The sequence below is a fragment of the Cavia porcellus genome, unplaced genomic scaffold (genome assembly GCF_034190915.1).
Source record: "Cavia porcellus strain 051 isolate PalLab524CR breed Dunkin Hartley unplaced genomic scaffold, mCavPor4.1 scaffold_10, whole genome shotgun sequence".
NCBI lineage: Eukaryota > Metazoa > Chordata > Mammalia > Rodentia > Caviidae > Cavia > Cavia porcellus.
This window is the reverse complement of record NW_026947493.1, coordinates 81,883,446-81,901,406: the sequence shown is the minus strand read 5'-3', so window position 1 is coordinate 81,901,406 and position 17,961 is coordinate 81,883,446. Positions and strand designations below refer to the sequence as shown.

Genomic DNA, 17,961 nt, shown 5'->3' with positions numbered 1-17,961 from the left:
AGCAATAATTTGCACAGGGGTCATGCAACAAGTATGTCGGTCTCAGGGCAGAGCACGTCAACAACTGTCACTCACCACAAGTAAGACCCTAGTTCCAAAAATTGTGGTACAAGAAACTTGTGAAGGGTCAACTTTTGTGTCTTCCAACCTTTCCCACTTGGCGCCCTAGGAACTTGCAAGTAAACGTGTGTTTTGTTTAGCAGTAGCGCAGGGGCACCCTGGTGCCATTAGAATCTACATTTTAACAATGTCTACGCCTGATCCTTTGGCTAAACCCCAGAGTCTAAGCTGCATAAAAGTGGAGCTTTTGTTGGTTTGTTTGGGACTCTGTTTTGAGTGCTTTGGATAGTTCCTGTGAGTCCTTGGAAAGGCTCAACATGTAAGTGCACTTAGTGAATGCACTAAGGTTTACATACTCGAGGTGGATTTGAAGAGCTGCAAGGCACCTGTACATGGTTCTCTATATTTCATTCATGCACATACATTTAAATCAGAGCAATGTTTTGTCCCAGCTTTGCGAATGCATTAGCACCACCTAAAGAAGTGGCCCTAAGGTGAATTCCTTACCCAGCTATCACGGAAATATAAATCCGCCATGGAGAAAGATTCATCGGTATCAGCACAACTCACTTCTTCCAGGGCTCACTCTCAGCAGGAAATGCCCATATCATCTTGACCCTGACGCCTGAAGGTCCAGGGACACCACATTGGTCTCCTGTGTTGTCGGAGGACCCTAGGGAGGGCCTAGTGACTAATACTGAACTCTTCTTCCACCTCATGATGTGAGCCCAGCTTCCTTTCACTTGAAGAAAATAAAGCATGACATTGTTTTCCTCAAATCCCATTCTAAATTTTCTATTATGAACATTTCAAATACACAAAAAGGGTGGACAGAGAAAGAACACTGAGCCCTCCTGACCCATCACCCATCCTCAAGAGTGGAGGGTATTGTAAAACTTGCCCCACCCCCCCTTCCCTCTCTGCATGGTATGGTTATTTTTTATTTCACAGCTTTATTGATGTGTAAAACTTATGCAATTCTCCCAATACATGAGCAGAGGTCAAATGATTTTTTCAAAAAATGTGTACAGATGTGCAAATATCATCACAATCAATATTTAAATCACTCTCATCCCTCCAGTCCTGCTGTGGTCACTTGCAGTCAATCACTGTTCCCTTCCCCAGCCCCAGGGAACCTTGGCTCTGTCTATGCGTATATAGATTTACCTCTTCTGGATGTTTCACATATAGAAAAGTATGCAAGTCTTTTCTTTCTGGATTCCTCAACCTGCTATAACATTCTTGTGGTTCATCCATGTTGTACTTATAGAATTAGCTCAATCACTTTTAGGGTTGAGTTAAACCCCATTATACAGATGCACTGCAGGTTGCTGTTGTTTATGTCTTGAACAATAGATGAGTATTTAGATTGCTACTGGTTTGAGGATTTTATAGTGATGCAACAAACTTGCACTGAAATGTCTTTTCATAGACATATTTTCATTTTCCTTGGGTAGGTACCTGTTACGTATTAAAAACTGGTGGTCAACTTAACGCCAGCTGGATTACATCAGCATGGCACTGAGTGTAGATGTCCCACCTGAGGAAAGTTGCCAGCATAAATAGAGACGTGGAGAAGGAGAAGCTATTGAGTTGAGGTGTTGAGGCATTTTGGGTTCTCCTACATGTTGCTGTTTGAACCACTGGTTCCCCTGGAGAAACTCTGGTCCTCACATTGAGCATCGCTTCCTGGCTCTGGAGGGGAATACGTGTGCCGCTTGGTCTCCAGGATAAACTCGTCACACTGGCTTCCTGGCAGGTACTCAACTGTGCTTGTCGTCGTCAGAGCTCAGGACTTCCATGTCACTGAGGATGGATGGCTGTGGTGCTTTTAAGGACAGCCCTTGTCTTTGATGTGAGTGCGACTTCTCAGCTCTAGTGTAGAACCCTCAACCTACCAGCACAGCTCTTTCACCCTGCTGGCATAGACTTTCTGGCTTCCACTGTTCACCTTTGGGCCTTCCCAGCACGGATCCACAAAAGAGACTGGCATTAGTCCTTCTTGTGGGCTCTGGACCTCCAGTTGTACTCATGGGAGGCATTGTCATGGGCTCTGAGTTTTCATCTGGACTCATGTGGGACATTGCTGTGGGATTCAGGTCCTTGGCTGAATATTTTATGTCTTTGGTGTTGTGGGTAGATTTCCTGCATTTCTTTGTGTTAACTCTGGGTTACTGTCATAAACAATATTATAAACTGCATGTCCTGAATCTAATTGTTCTCCACACAACCCCTGGCTACAACAGTACCTATCTATGCATGGGATTGCTGGGTGCTATAGTTTGAATGTGTGTGTGTTCTAACACTCATATATTTGGAACTTAACTTTCAGCACAACAATACTGAGTGGTGGGGCCTTTGAGAGGTGATTAGGGTATTTGGGCACTGCCCTCACGAGTGAATGAAAGCTATTTACCGAGGGAGTGGGTGAGTTATGAAAGAGGAGAGTCCAGCCTCATGTCCTCTCTCTTTCTCTCCCCACAAGGGTATCTCATCTTCCTCCATGTTCTAATGTATCAAGAAGAGCTTCACTCTATGTGGGCCTTCAGTCTTGGGCCACCCTGCCCCCAAAACCATATATCACATAAGCTTTTATTATTTATAACTTACCCAGTCAGTGCTATTCTCTTATAGCAGCAGAAAACAGATGATAATACCAGGTTATTTGGTGACTTTCTAAGAAACCTAAAAGCTGCTTTCCAAAAGGATGACACCATTTACATCTCCACCAGGAGCCTGTGACAGGTGCAGCTTGCCATGGTCTCTTCTTCTATTAAGCCTTTCTAGTGGCATGTTGGTTGTTTTCTGTCTCTACCCTAATAACTGATGATGCTGAGCATCTCTTCTTGTACTTGTCAGCTTTGTGTCTCTTCTCTGGTGAAAACCACTGGGCTCCTTGCTTCTTTATTATTGAGGTACAACACACATGAATACATTTTGGACCTAAGTGCTCCTGAGATTTGTATGACTTTCAAGAGCTCTCACAAGCACTCTGGTTCATCCTCTCATCTCCTTCATGGTGTCGTTTAAGCTACCTCCTGCAGCCTGGATGGTTACAGCCCCTGCCTGTGTGAGCGGGGTAGGGGCCTCTGACAGTGACATTTACCTCATTTGCTTGCAAAAGATGAGCAGGAAACCAGTTTCAAGTGCAACTTTCCAACTTCACAAAACACAAAGCCCTGCCTCTGAAGAAAGCAGCTTGTGGCTAACAGCACAGTCAGGAGAGGAGGGGTCTGGGGTTCCCCTTGAGGACACAAGAGCATGCCTCGGGGATTTTGGTGGCCATGCAGTTGAATCTGTGTAACAGCTTTGGGACCACTGATGTCGTCTGTGTCATGAACATGGAATTTCTCTCCATTTACTTAGACGGACTTTTATTCCTGTCACTTTGGTTTTGATATTTTCAGTGTTACAAGTCTTACGCATCTTGCATTAAATGCATTCCTAATGATTCTGTTCTCTTTTTGGAAATATTATGGCTGGAATTGCTTTCTAAATTTCATTTTGAGATTATTCATTGCTAGCACATAAAATTACAATTGATTTTTGTATATTGATCTGATAACCTGTGACCAGGTAAACTCATTCATTATTTCTAACAGCTTTTTTCTTGTGGATCCCTTAGGATTTTCCCCATAGAATTCTGACATCGCATTTCTTGTATCATGTGTTTGTAGAAAAAAGGTTCATAGCATCCTAATTTTGAATTAAATAAATGTGAATGTTCTCAGAACTATTCTTATTACAGTTTGCTTCTGTCTAAAGAGAGGAGCAGGAGAGGTTTCATCAGGGCCATGCCAAGAATCACAGATCACCCACTTTCTCTTTGCTGCAATCACAGGAGACAGCATCAGAGTGGACACATTTGTCAAATACAACATAAACAAGAACGTGGCGGAGGGGAAAGTCACCGAGAACAGCCACCTTGGGCAGATTCTGTGGTCAGGAAGATTCTAGGAGGGGAGAAGACATTGTCATGAGTAGAATGAGCACAGAACAAAGTAGTCATGGCCCCAAGATGACGCATGACAGTGTAAGACGAGGTCCTTCCCCTACATGTGAAAGCGTGCAGATAAAGGTGTAAAATTAGCATTCTGAGCCCGGCACAGAGTATTCAACTCAATGCCACCGAAGGCAGTGAAAAAGAAGCGTAACTAATAGCTAAATTGTCACTGAAAAATGTTGCAGAATCCTTGTATTGTAATGTAATTTAATCCCAACACATTGTTGAGTTACTGTGTGTAAAATATTTTTAAATGATATAATTATTATTATTATTACTTCTCTCAATAAAATTAGAGGCGTTCTGTGATTTCCCTGTGTTCAGTATTTATCACGGTAATTTGTAGTTTCTTCTCAATATTATGGCCATTTCAGAGACAGCCCAGGACTCAGGAAGTGGGTAGGGTGGTCCAGGATGGAAGAGCTCTGTAGAGGAAAAGGTAACGAGGAAGAATGCAAGAAAAAAAGCCACTAAGCACCCATGGCAACAAAGATTACAAAGCACCGCTGACAACATGTATTTGTCTGGTTTTGGTACTATATTAAAATGCTCATATGAGACAAGCTGACTTTGTAAATAAAAGAGTTTATTATTAGCTCGCAATGCTGATGTCCAAGATGAAGCAGAGGGTGGAGGACCCATTATTGGTTTGGCCCCAGTGAGGACATACAAGTGGACAGTGTCCCAGTGTGGGAGTGCACGTGGGGGAAAGAGAGCAGGTGTGCAATGGGAAACCAGGGCCGAGGCTGAGCCTGCTCCTCAACAACTCACTCTGGCAAGAGCCCAAGGAGTCCCTGAGGTCTACTTTTGTTTTGTTTTGTTCTGTTTTGCTTTAGCACTGGAGATTGAACCCAGGCTGCAACATGTCCAGCATGTTTTGTTTTGAGATAGAGTCTTACTAAGTTGTCCAGGTTGGCTTCCAGGTTACAACCCTCCTGCCTCAGCCTCCTGAGTAGCTATGTTGTCTCCTGAGAGCTTCCTTAATCTCTTCCTAGCGCAGCTCCCCTAGTTACTTGGGGATCTCCCACTGGGTCACATCTCTTAATAGTTCCACACCCTCTCCTAACACTGCCACCCTAACAACCAAGCTTCCAACACACACGAACTCTTGGGGAATACATTCAAAGCATATCTGACCCACAGCAATGCCTGTGAGGCATACAGATGCATGTGCTGGAAGGGCAGTGCACCTATACATGTGTGTTTATAGGGGAAAAAATGCTACTCAAGCTAATCCACAACCATATTCAACTTCATCTTCTTCCCTAAATTATCAGATTAGGAACCACTATCCTGGTTATAATTGAAACCTGACCCCAAAAGTACCTGCCAAAACAGGAAGCTGTCGTATGGCCTGAGGCCACCACAGGAAGGAGCTTGACAAAGAAAATTTCAGGAGGGGCTGCCTCCCTTCTCTCCTCCCCTCCCCTTCTCTAGTCAGGGTGCCCGCTCTGTTCAGCGTGGTTATAACCTCACGAATTCTATGAAGGGGAGGAAGCGCTCTATGTTTAGTTCACTTGGCTACAAGATACAGCCCAGGAAGCGAGACAAAGTGCAGCTTCTCAGATGCTACACAGTACAAGGATCCAGAGGATCCCAGCTCCTGTGGTCTATGCCTGGCTGAAGGGTGCCCAGGAAGGTCCCCACAGCTCTGTGTGCTCTCTGGCAGCACTGATGCTTAGGTGACATTTTTGAAGCTCATACAGGGGAACTAGGCGTTGCTGGGGCTCTCTGAGCATAACCACACACACCCCACCCCTAACTTATTACTTCTAAGCACATAGGCCATCTCATAGCAGCAGAGAGAGCCCTTTTCGACCAGAAGCACTCAGCATTCACACCGAATGATTTCCTCTTTGTGCGGTCTAATGGCCTGGTAAACGGTGGGTGCTGGGGCAGAAAGCACAGCCCTGAACAGAAGGAATGTTCTAGACTGAACTCTGCCACTTGGAAAGGAAAGTCACTGGACTTCTCCAAGCCTCTGCTCCCACTTCTGTATATTTGGAGAGCAGCAACTTCTACCTTTAGAGTTATGGGAAGGATAGAAATCAGGCTCTAAGATAGTATCTGTGAGGTCAAAGCACTACACACATAGGAACCAAAAATACTGACAAGGTGCTGCCATGCTGTGACATCTCAGTGAGCCCAGATTGTAATATTTTAGTGGGTAAATGCAGGTCCTCCCTTCTCATTGGCATTCTTGAAATAAAAGGTAATTGAAGTTGTCTGAGTATAGTGTATCTTATTTCCTAGGATCCTATAATGCCATTTTTCTTTCTGTAGAAGTTTGGTCCGTTAGTCTGTTTTCCTTTTCTCCTTAGTGGGTCCCTGCACTAGGGATGTTGTTCATCATGGCTCTCATTGGTTCCCTTGCTTTAGCCTGACACGCTGAGATCCCTTCCGCCCGCCCCTGCAGCAGGCTTTGGCTCAAAGACAAATCTGAGGTTGACGCCTCTTTTTCCCTGAGGACTGATCTCCCATCAGTCACACCTTATGGACTCTGCCTCCTTAATAGCGCTCAGGTCCATCCGTTCCACCTGACATGCCTCCGTTCTAATCATCATCTCTCACTTGAAACTAATGACCCGGCACCCATGGGGACCCCAGAGGAGGCCTCCTTGCTCTTTACCTCCAATCCTTCCTCCAAGCAGCAGCCAGAATGATCCTCCTGAAGTGCAAATTACATCATGTGACTCCCTGATGGCAACTGTGATTGTCAGGATGATCCTGGTCAAATCCCCAACTGCTGGGCTGGCGTCCTTGCTCCTGCAGGTCCATTGCTGGTGTCAGGCCCTCTCTTAGCTTCTGGACTACTTCTCCCATGGCCCTTCCCATTCAACCATTCCCGACAGGGGGAGTTTCCCCTGACTACCGGCTCCTCACGCAGGCTGCTCCTCCTGTCCAGGTAAGGTCCTTTCTCTAACGCTTTCCACAGACTCCCTTTTGTGCCATGACTGCCATCAGCCCTCCGAGAAGATGTTTCAGGACACCTACACCCGGGCTGGATGCCTTGCAGTGCTCAGAGTTCTTCCACACTTACGCTTAGCTCCGTGCCCGTGCATATTTGTTATCGTGGCTCCCGGACTAGACCAGTGTCACCAGCTGCTCAGGGACCAGCGATGATGTCTGGGCTGTTGTTGTCCTGTTCAATGAATTGGACAGAGAAATAGATAAACATGAAAGTTTGACATTCATTTAGCATAAAAGAAGGAAATAGAAAGTGCTAAAGAAGCACTCAGTAGAGAATACAGGCCGGCTGAAATACGAGAGGAAGACTCCTGCCAGCCCAAGACTGACCAATGGAAAGACTCAGTGTGGCTGAGTTTAATGGCCACCAGCCTTCATGGCTTCTTTGTGACATCAGCTCTATGCTGTCCCTGAAGAAACAATTTGACCTCATGTCAGGAAATTGGTGTTGGGTACAGGGCTCAGCCTGATCTCTTGATGATCCCATGCCAGGAGGATTGATGGGGACGATCCCTGACTGATTTCAGGTGCAGGACCTGGGCATGCAGGCTCTGTAGCCATCTCCTCTGGGCAATTCACAGGGCCTAGCAGTCAGCACAGCTGCTCTGCCTGCCCTAATCCTCAACCTCACTGTCCGCTTTCCAGGGCATCGATGAGTCAGATGAGTCCTTGTCCCTGTTACATCCCAGGAGTGGGTGCTGTGTCCTCCCTCAGACTTCTTCCCTCCTCCCAGCTGGGGGGTACTAATGAACTGCCGACAGCTCAAAGCTGTGCCCTTCATTCAGCCTTGTCCTAGGTTGCAAAACACAGAAAGAATGGGCCACTAATGACCAGATGACTGGACACACAGAGGCCTGGTATCCTGGCTGCTTTGGGATGGTGTTAAAGGGTCATCCCGAGCCCAGAACTCCTGGTAGGACTGGATTAAGTCTCAGGTGCAATCACTTCTCTACCTCCCCAATCCTATGGCCTTACTGTCTTTTAGTTGTATGTCCCAAGGATATTGCGTACTAAACTCATGCAATTCTCAGTTTCCAGTCTCTGAATCTATTTCCAGGGAATTGATCCTAACACACACCCCACCATGCAAGCTTCTGACACATACTGCATGCTCTGAAAATGTTTCACACATGAACATATTAATGAGTAAATGCACAAGGCCAGAGTACCATAGGAAACACGTATCACCCATGTCTCCATTTCTAGCACCTGACTGTTTGTTTGCTTGCTTCAATGGCCTTCAGTATTCTCTTTATAAAACCAAGGAAACCATATTTAGAAGAGATATGGTCTCTTTCTGTTTCTTCAGGTGATACAGGCTAAAAGCATCAAAGGAATATAATATTACTCTGCATAATAATGAAATTCCCTGCCTTCAAAAGAAGAAAAAGTTATCATGCAAATTACAAAGCATTTAGAAAATGATTTACTTTTCATTAAGATCTAGAAGGATTGGACTCCCCCAAGCATTAGAATATCTTTAAATAAGTTATTTATTGCTCTAACCAATCCAGTAGTACAGTTTTAACTAATGAGCTCTGCCTTGGAGACCCCTACAGATGCTTCAAAGCTGGCAGCATCAAGACCCTTCCCCTTGTGCCACTCTCCAGCACTTAGGCTATAAAAAGATGATCAAATAAAATCCACAGATGCAACTAAGGGCTCAGTGGCCTGGACTTGGGGGATGTTTTAATGAGGGGAATCATGATGGGTATGGGAAGGACACAGTGTGCAACCACTGGAGTTTTCCAGAAAAAAATGGATGGAATTTCACTGGGGAATCTAGAAGACAAGGCTGTCCCAGCCAGAGGGGCAATATCTGGGATAGCAGTCAGGTTTACAACTGGACGTGCTCCAAGGAGTCCCATCTAACCAAGGGTTGATTGGCACTTGTCAGATATGTACAGATACAGGTTTTGGACCCTGAAGAAATTATGTTGGTTTGTGGCTTTATCATACCAGTCTTTCAGTAAAGAAAGTGATCTCTCTCTCTCTCTGTGTCTCTCTGTCTCTCTGTCTCTTTCTGCAGAGATCTTGATACTCTGAAACAGAAGATCTGGGGAGTTTGAGATTGGAGCTCAAAGGCGACAGAGTCAAGCCTATCGGGATGAGTTCTGGGCTTTCACATGTTGAAGTGAATTGTAAGGAGAAGACTTATCACCAGGTGAAAGGTATCAGGGAGGGGGGAGGCCATAACGATAGGAAACAGGAAGCATCCCCAAGTGGATCAGCCTAGAGAGTTCCATGATCTGAAATGTTCTTGTCACACAAGCCTGGGTGACAAAACCTCCGGGTCCTGTTTTGCCTTCCTCCCTCTCTGAAAAGATTCTCATTGCCTATTAGCACATCAAAGCACTCAGGAAATTCTATTAGTAAAGAAAACAACTTCTTTTAGAGCACTCTTTGAAAAAATCTAATGCTATAGCCTAAGACCTGCGGCACTGCTGCGGCCCTGGGAAAGGGACACAGCCAATGGAAGGTTTATTTTAGCAACACAGTGGCAGAGCCGCAGAAGAGGCTCTTGGGGATTTATGTGGCCATTGTACATAAGATAATTTAGAAGTGAGAGGGACTGGAGATGTGGCCCCTGTTAAGGGACCATACCAGAGCTTCAATCTCAGTCCTCATCAGACCGAGAATGAGGACAGTGGTGAAGGGATGCACACAGGCAAGCCAAGGGAGCCACTGGCAGGGATGGAGTTGATGGACGAGGTCTCTAACTTCTGTCCTGATGCGCAGGCAGGGAGACTGCGGGGCTCTTGTAATCAGCACAAAGTGACACCTGGGAAAGTCGAATCTGGTGGTTTTCTAACTTTGATGCAGCCATAGGACCTTTGAACATCAAAATTTCAAGGAAAAAGCTGAAATCCAAAACAAGAATCTAGAAGGGCTTTAGGTTTGCTTTGTTTTGTTTTATTTGTAACTGAATGGTGGACACAGAAGAGTGTAAATGAGGAGCTCCTGTCTTTCAACCTTGGGAAATTTTGCTTGCGAATTTTTAGGGAAATCTAGACCAGAAAGAAAAATAAAGACTTCACATTTCAAATATTATTCAGAGGCAAAAGTATTTCGTATGAATAATTCTGGAGGCCTTGACTGGAGAAAGACCACAATAAGATAGCTAAAAACTGCCTTCTAGGGCAGAAGAATTAAGAGCAGCTCCTGCTCCTATCAAAACCTTCCATGATGAGCCAGGGGTGTGGTACCCACCTGTAATCCCTGCCCTGGGGACCTGGGGCAGGAGGATCACAACACTGAGTCCAGGCTGGACAACTTAGTGAGGTACTGTCTTGAAACACACACACACACATATGGCTGAAGACGCAGCTTAGCACAGTGGCCCTGGATTCAACCCACAGCATTGCAAAACAAAACAAAAATAAACAGAAAAACCCCAAAATATGAAACCTTCCATATATGAGTATCCAACAGTTTAACTTCTCTATTCATGCTTAGGTTTCCCTCTGTAAACATTTCCATCTATAAAATGAGGGCAATAATAGACTGGCACTCATTTTTCCACGGTCATCGTGAAGACTAAATGTGATAGTCCACCCAAAATGCTTACCACAACACCTCAGACAAGACAAAAAATTCAATTGGCAATTCATCAAGCTCGTTGTTTAAGAAGACTGGGGCATGCCCAGCGCCATGCTGAGGACTGAAGGGTACAGTAGGACAGTATGCTATTTATGCTTTCAAATGATAATTGTTTTCATTCACTTAAAGTTACAAAACTTTGAGTGTATCACCTCTTGTGGAAGTTCAAACTACATCCATTCCAAGACAATGTCCTTGCAAGGTGGAGCCCCACCTGTCTCAGTGTGGGGATGGGCTGGACTTGGAGTCTGGCTTCTGGTAGCAGACATTGTGGCTTCCCCTTGTCATCTCTGGAATCACTCTCTAAAGAAGGAGGGTTTTTCGAGTTCAATCCAGCCGTCCCAAGCTGAGGTCCATGCTGGGCGGGGTCAACATCTACCAACAGCTTCTAGGTGTATGGGGCTAGCTTGGAGTGGACAGTCCAACCCCAAGCTGTCTCAGATACACACAGCCCACCCTGGCAGACATCCTGGAGATAGAACCACTGGGTGGTCATCATTTCTCAGACGACTTCAGCTGCAGAAACTGTGTTAGTTGAGAAATGTTGATGAAGCCAGGATCCTAACTCTTTTCTTTGTTAATATTTGTGTATACACATATATGAAACATATATATGCATCATATACATGTGATCTTCCTCAAAAGGACTCTGCAAAGGATGGATTATTGTCCATCCAGATGAGACATCTGGAATGGATATATTTTGAACTTCCACAAGAGGTGATATTCTTAAAGTTTTGTGGCTTTAAGTGAATGAAAACAATTATTATTTGAAAGCATAATTACAAAAAGCAAAGTTATAGATGAGAAAACCATGACCAGGGATATTACTTATTTTGTTTTAATATTTTCTGCTACCGTATACTATAGTGAGAGGCACATTTTACACACAATTCTACATTCCCAAGATCCAGGGAACTTTTATTTTGTCACTGTGTCTCAAAAGATAGCATCACTAATGCAGTACACAGAAGGCAGAACCAATTAGGAGCCAGGACTTGGACAATCTGTGAGGTTGCTTCCAGCATTTGGCCAGGAAATGCGATAAAGGACCCCAAGAAATGGTGAAAGGTTTGTATGAGAATACTGACATGACCTTAAAGAATACACACTGGCATCATCTACAGCACCTAATAGAGACTACTTTGTTCACAGTTTGTGGTGGATTGAAAACTGGTGGTCAATTTAAACACCAGCTGAACTGAATCAGCATGGTGCTGAGTGTAGAGGGCCTACCTAAGGACTGTTGTCAGCATAAAAAGGAGACCTGGAGAGGAAGAGCACAGTTTAGCATTGTGGGTTCTCCTAAGTGGTGTTATTTGGTGCTGTTGGTTCTCCTGGAGGAGCTTGTCATGCTGGCTTCCCTGACATGAACTTGGCTGTTATTGGAGGAGCTCGGGACCTTGTCACTGAGAGTGGCTGCAGTTCTCTTTCGGGGACCTCTGGTCCTAACATTGAGCATCACTTCCTGGCTCCGGAGGAGAAGATGTGTGCTGTTCAATCTCCAGGAGGAGCTTGTCATGCTGGCTTCTTGATATGTACTTGGCTGTTCTCACCGTCAGAGGAGATTGGGACCTCAGTGTTCCTGAGGATGGCTGTGGTACTTTTCAGGACAGCCCTGGTCCTTACTTTGAGTGTTGCTTCTTGGCTCCAGACCAGAACCTTCCATCTACTGCACAGGTCCTTCACACTGCGCAGATTTTCTAGCTTCCATCACTGACCTTTGGGCCTGTCCAGTGCAGATCCATGAAAAATACTTGCACAAGGCATTGTTGTAGGTTCTAGGCCTCCATGGACTTTTGGGGGCACTGTCACGGGCTTTAGGTCTTCAGGTGGACTCATGTAGGACATTGCTGTGGGATCCAGGCCCTTGGCCAGATTCTGTAGGTCTCTAGTGTGGACAGATTTTCTGCACTGCTTGTTTCTGACTCTGGGTAACTAGCATAAAATACTACTATCAACTCTGTGTCCTATGTGAAATTGTTTTTGCAATCTCTGACTGCAACACAGTTAAAAATAAGGGGGCAAAAATTAGCCCAGAACATCCACTACCCCATAAGATGCATATTTCCAGCTCTTGGGATCCCTGAGTGAAACAAATATCACAGAAATACATGTCCCCAATCCATGTCTCCACTGACACTCACCACCAGCTGGGGGAGGCTTGCAGAGGGGACCAGCTGTGCAGCCGCTGGGCTCACCTCATCTGGGACATCTCGGGACTCTTCGATCTTTCTCTCCAAGTGCAAACTAAATCATCTTCCATGTCCCACTTATCTCTTACTCCTTTGCATCCGCAGACCTTAGAATTGAGCCCTAGATCACACCTTCAGGTTGACGAGGACAGTGATCTATTTGCAGCCACGTCAGAGCCTTTGCCTACCCTGACTGTGAGCACTCTCAGACTTTCACTTTCTGGCCACTGACAGGCAGACTTTCCTCAACTCTAATCACAGAAGCTCAACTCCATCCTTTCCTTTTTCAGCAACATGATACACAATTATTTTTGGTTTTGTTTATTTGTTTTGTTTTTCTCCTGCCCTGAGAGAACAAGACAACACACACCTCCTTCAGAGAGAAGACTGGGGTCTTTTCTACAGGAGCAGAAGCACACAGGCACATCGTAGGCTACCGTTGCAAGCACTGCGTCCTGCTCCACGTTCTGGCTTTGGTCTGCTGCTCTCCATAGAGCATCTGGAGGAAATAAATGGGTGAAATTCAGAAAAGCAGGAGAGTATGGTGGGTAAGCTCACAGTCTCCAGCGCCAGAGTGCCTGAATGTTCCTAAAGCACTGGAAGAGTTCCTGGCGCATCTTAACCACTAAATGTGCACTTAACTCATCTAGTAGGTTAAATCTATTGTGCAATAGACCCATATATTTAGAGACCTACCTCCACTCTAAGATGGAGAATTTTAATTTCCTCATTTAATCCTCATGAAACCAAACAGCTTATTAAGACATTAGTATCTAGAAGAAAAAAAAAAAAAACACAACCGTCTATCCCTACCCTTATTCAGAACTAGGACTTTATTATTTTAAGGAGGAATTTCTTAAACACACATACATTTGCATAAAGACTTTCCTTGTGGTCTTTCCCCTAGTGCTCTAATTTAGGCATAGTAGGAAATTAGTCTACAAGGTTGTATCACATAATTACAGTTCATTTCCATATTTCATGGGCAATTTAAGACATTTTCAAATGCAAGACTGGCCATTTCTGATTTTTACACTACAATTTTAACTTGAGAATGCAACCCCATTTGAATTCTGACTGTTAAATTTAGCTGCGCATTAAATGTGAGTTCCTATTAAACTGGTTTCCTGCGTCACGTGCCTGAAACGCTGTATTCGGTGTCAGCACCTTTTTTCTCTCAGCTCGGCACACGGTCATTCCTTCCCAGAATTGGATGAAGACAGAACTTTGAGTCAACGATGGCTTTTGGTTATAATCATGTTCACAAATGTCTAGAACCCTGCAAAACACCCTGCCTATGTTTCCTTATTTTTTCCCACTCAGTGTCACTCCCGCCATCCTCATTAGCCCACCACCCTTCGCACACGCATCGAGGATGAAAATCACTGTGGGGGTTTGCACGCGTGAAAACAGTGTTTCATCCGCTCCAGGAATCCGTGAGTTACGCCGGCCCTGGATTATGAGTGTTCCTCAGTGAATTCTACAGTAAACCTACTGTACCTCTGCACCTGCACTTTTACAGTAATTCCTTTCCTTTGCTTTTTAAGTGCCTACCAGAGGTCCCCACTTCTACCCCTGTGCCCCTGAGCGCACACACACACAAACATACACACACACACATGCATGTGCAAGTATGACCTCATTGCAGACAGAATCTATGCAGATGTAGTCAAGTTTAGATGAGATCACATTGGATTAGGGTGACTCTAAATCTGATGATCGGTAGGTACCCTTCTAAGGAAACTTGGAGGCACACACTTCCATGAGAAAAAGTCAACCATGACAGGAAGCTGAGACACAGATGAGAGCAGAGGTTGGAGAGATGTAGCTGTGCTGTGAAAAGTACGAAGATGGCCCACAGTCGCTGAGGAGCATGGGACTGTTCTTTCCCAAGAGTTGGCGGAAGAAGCATGACTCGGCCAATGCCTTGACTGCAGATTTCTAGCTTCCAGGACTGTGCAAGAATAAATCTTAGTTGTACTAAGCCATCCAGCTTGTGTACTTTTTTCTGGCAGCCAGAGAAAAATGAATACATAGCCACTGTGGAGCTTGAATAATTAGCTCAGTTCTCATCCTCCTCCACACCTACAGCCTTAGCAGCTTCTTCCCGGGGAGAATGTGTTTCCTCGTGCCTTTACTTTGGTGACCTAGGAAGGGGAAGGGCCCCAGTGCTGAGGCAGGCCTTGAAGTCTTATGTCCAGCTCTTGTTCTTTGCATTGCTATGAGAATGGCTTCCCTCGGGGTAGTTTCTGCCTGCCACTTGGGTGAAGGATGGATGGTGCTAAGGTAGCAGTGAGGAGCATGGCTCTTCCAGTCTCCTTGGCCTAGAGCTCAGCCATCAAACCAAGCTGAGCTGAGAGCAGCAGAAACCTTCCGTATACCCCACCTCCACCATCTGGAAAGCACTGATCAGTCATTTTTCTGTTACTACAGTTAAACAACTGAGGCTACAAATTTATACAGAAAAGTGGTTGCTTAGCCAACAGCTGTGAAGGTTTGAAGGTATGGCACTTGCCTCTCATCTGGGCTCTTGGGAGAACTTCATTTCAGATGGCATCTGGTGATGAGCACTCAGGAAAGATGGAGACAACTCTTGCAGAGACGGGGTTCCATGGATCTACATTTCTTCCTTCTAAGGGCAGACCCTCAACACCGTAACAACCTCTGAAGAGGCTCAGAATAAAACAAACAAAAACAAATGATTAACTTGAAGTACCACTGGGAAAAATTAAGACTTGCTCAGAAATAATTTATGCATGAACTCCTCAGTCAGTCATTATTTATAAGCCTGTAATATTTGTATGAAGCATTTACTAAGGGCCAGATAGAGCGACAGTGGCTGAGATGCCAAAAGTAAGTAAAATCAGGGTCCTTCCTTGCCCCCCTGGACTAGAGGGGGTCCTGATGAAATGTAAGTGAAAATAGCGATACATATATGCCTACCAGCTTAGGGGGGTTCTATTAAGGAAAGGTTCGAAGTTCTGCAATCATGGAGGAAATTAACCTAGAGAAAGAGGCCAAGAATTAGCCAGCTTTCCCCGCAATGGACACAACACCCAGCACCCACAGTGTGGAGCAAGAAAGGTTGAATTGGCTCACAGCTTCTGTCCAGGATAGCTGGTTCTAAGGTAGAAACATCACGGGGAAGGGCACGGTGGAACAAACTGTCTCAGTTCATCGTGGCCGGGAAACAGTGCCAGAGAAGAAGGGACTGGGGACCACAGAAAGCCCCAAGGTCACACGACCATGACACATGCAGACACACCCAGGAGCATGCTCTACTAAACTGTGAGTCCAATGAAGGGTCACACCAAGGACAGCTCTGTTAAGATTTGCAGGTAGAGGACTTGGCAGCACAGTGAGATGATTAGATTTGGTCTCCACAATTCTATTTACTGGTGAGGAGGGGGCCACACGGGGGCCACGCAGAGCAACCAGCGAACTCTTAGAATCCATTTAGTGAGAGAAAAATTGTAGCTCAGGCTTGGAGACTGCTGAACATGAATATCTTCCCACTAAAACCTCCCACTGAGACCACTGCGCAGCGCTTTCTAAGCTCATTCAAGCAAAGTTTCGCTCTCAGTGAGTTATTTTGCATAATTAAGGTAAGGTTTTATTGAAATGGTACCAAGGAGGATTTTTCATACCAGAGTGCATTTTTCGATAGTTTTGAAGGCCAAATAAGTTATTCTTTTACACCTGAAGAGATAATGCATTGAGATGGAATAAAAAAGTACTAGATTTGGAGAAGAAAAATATTGAAGTCAGGCTCCTTTTGGTTGTATGAACTTGGACAAATCACCCAGCCTCTCATCCATGCTTATTAACGGTATCCACCCACAGTTAAGGTAGGAGGAAGTGCAGCAGTGTATATTAAACCTCAGCGTAACCTACATAAGCATCACAAGCATAAAATTACTTCAGAGATAATTATTAACAAAGGAAGGAGGTGCAGACAAAGAAAATAATAATGTGTTCTGGATTAATCCATATATGCCTTATTTATGTGTTAAATGTCACACTGTACCTCCAAAATATGTGCAGTCGTTATACATTAAAATCTTTTAAAAATGTTTTAGATGGAAACATTGTGTGTTCTTTGTCAGAACACGTGCGTTCTCATACTGTACCCAGTAACTTGGTGCAATTAAAACATTGAACAAGAGACATTTAAAAATAATAAAATTAGATTAAACAATTGAAAATAGAAAATAGTAACAGAACCTGCCAGCTGCTGCAAGTCTGTCTAGCAAAGAATTCTGATCATTTCAGAGGAAGGAGTAAGAGAGAGGCCATCAAATGTTGAATATTCCCCATCTGATATACAACATCTAATAGTAAAAATGAGCTGTATCTTTTCTAGTGCTCTGCAGGTGTGTACAGAAAGCGAGATATTATTTCCAGTGAACCACCCTGGCCTGTTCAAGACAGTTTGCCATGTGACTGGGGAGGGTAGCTCTGCTGCAAACCCACCTGCAGACAGCAGCTCCAGTGCCAGCCAGTTTGTCTGTACTCAGCCATCACGGTCTGTGATGATCACACGCTCATTTCCATCCAGAGTTGATCCAAAGAACTGGCTGCTGTCAGGTACCCTCCACAGCGAAGCTGAGTCTTCTTGTCTAAGACAGACAGCTCTGTGTGCATCCAAGGAAACTCAGCCTGTGATGTAGCTGTAGCTCAGAGCGGCATCTTTGCTTCCATTGGTTTTGTGTTATTTAAAATAAGGAAAAACAGGGGAAAGGCTAGTAATGATAGAGAATTTCAAAACAATGGTAGAAATTAACACTAATTAATATATTGCATATTGTTATCTTAGAAGTAGTTGTTCAGGTTACAAGGTTTAGGCATAAAAATGATCAAACAATCAAACTATGAAAGCATAAACTTATTTTGGATGAACTAACAGAGATTAATAGTATAGCTATCTATCATATATATATATATATATATATATATATATATATATATAAAGTCTTTTTCCTTCTTCTTTCTCTCCTTTCCCCATCCCAGTTGTTCTTTCCTTTTGAGCACTTTCCTTACCTTTCATTAACATAATATTGATTGTACATTTCAGATCTTGTTACTCATTCGGGTTTTTTTTACACTAGGGATATTTACACTACAATATTTACAAAT

At 44.4% G+C, this 17,961-nt stretch overlaps 1 long non-coding RNA gene across 1 annotated transcript; it reads right to left on the bottom strand.

Moving 5' to 3' along the window:
* Positions 1 to 4,628: 4,628 nt before the first annotated feature.
* Positions 4,629 to 13,326, bottom strand: LOC134477796 (uncharacterized). The gene is made up of 2 exons (XR_010049989.1): positions 13,196 to 13,326; positions 4,629 to 7,205 (listed from the first exon to the last, which is right to left on the bottom strand). It is a non-coding gene; the product is annotated as an uncharacterized LOC134477796 (long non-coding RNA).
* Between the last annotated feature and the right edge of the window lie 4,635 nt (positions 13,327 to 17,961).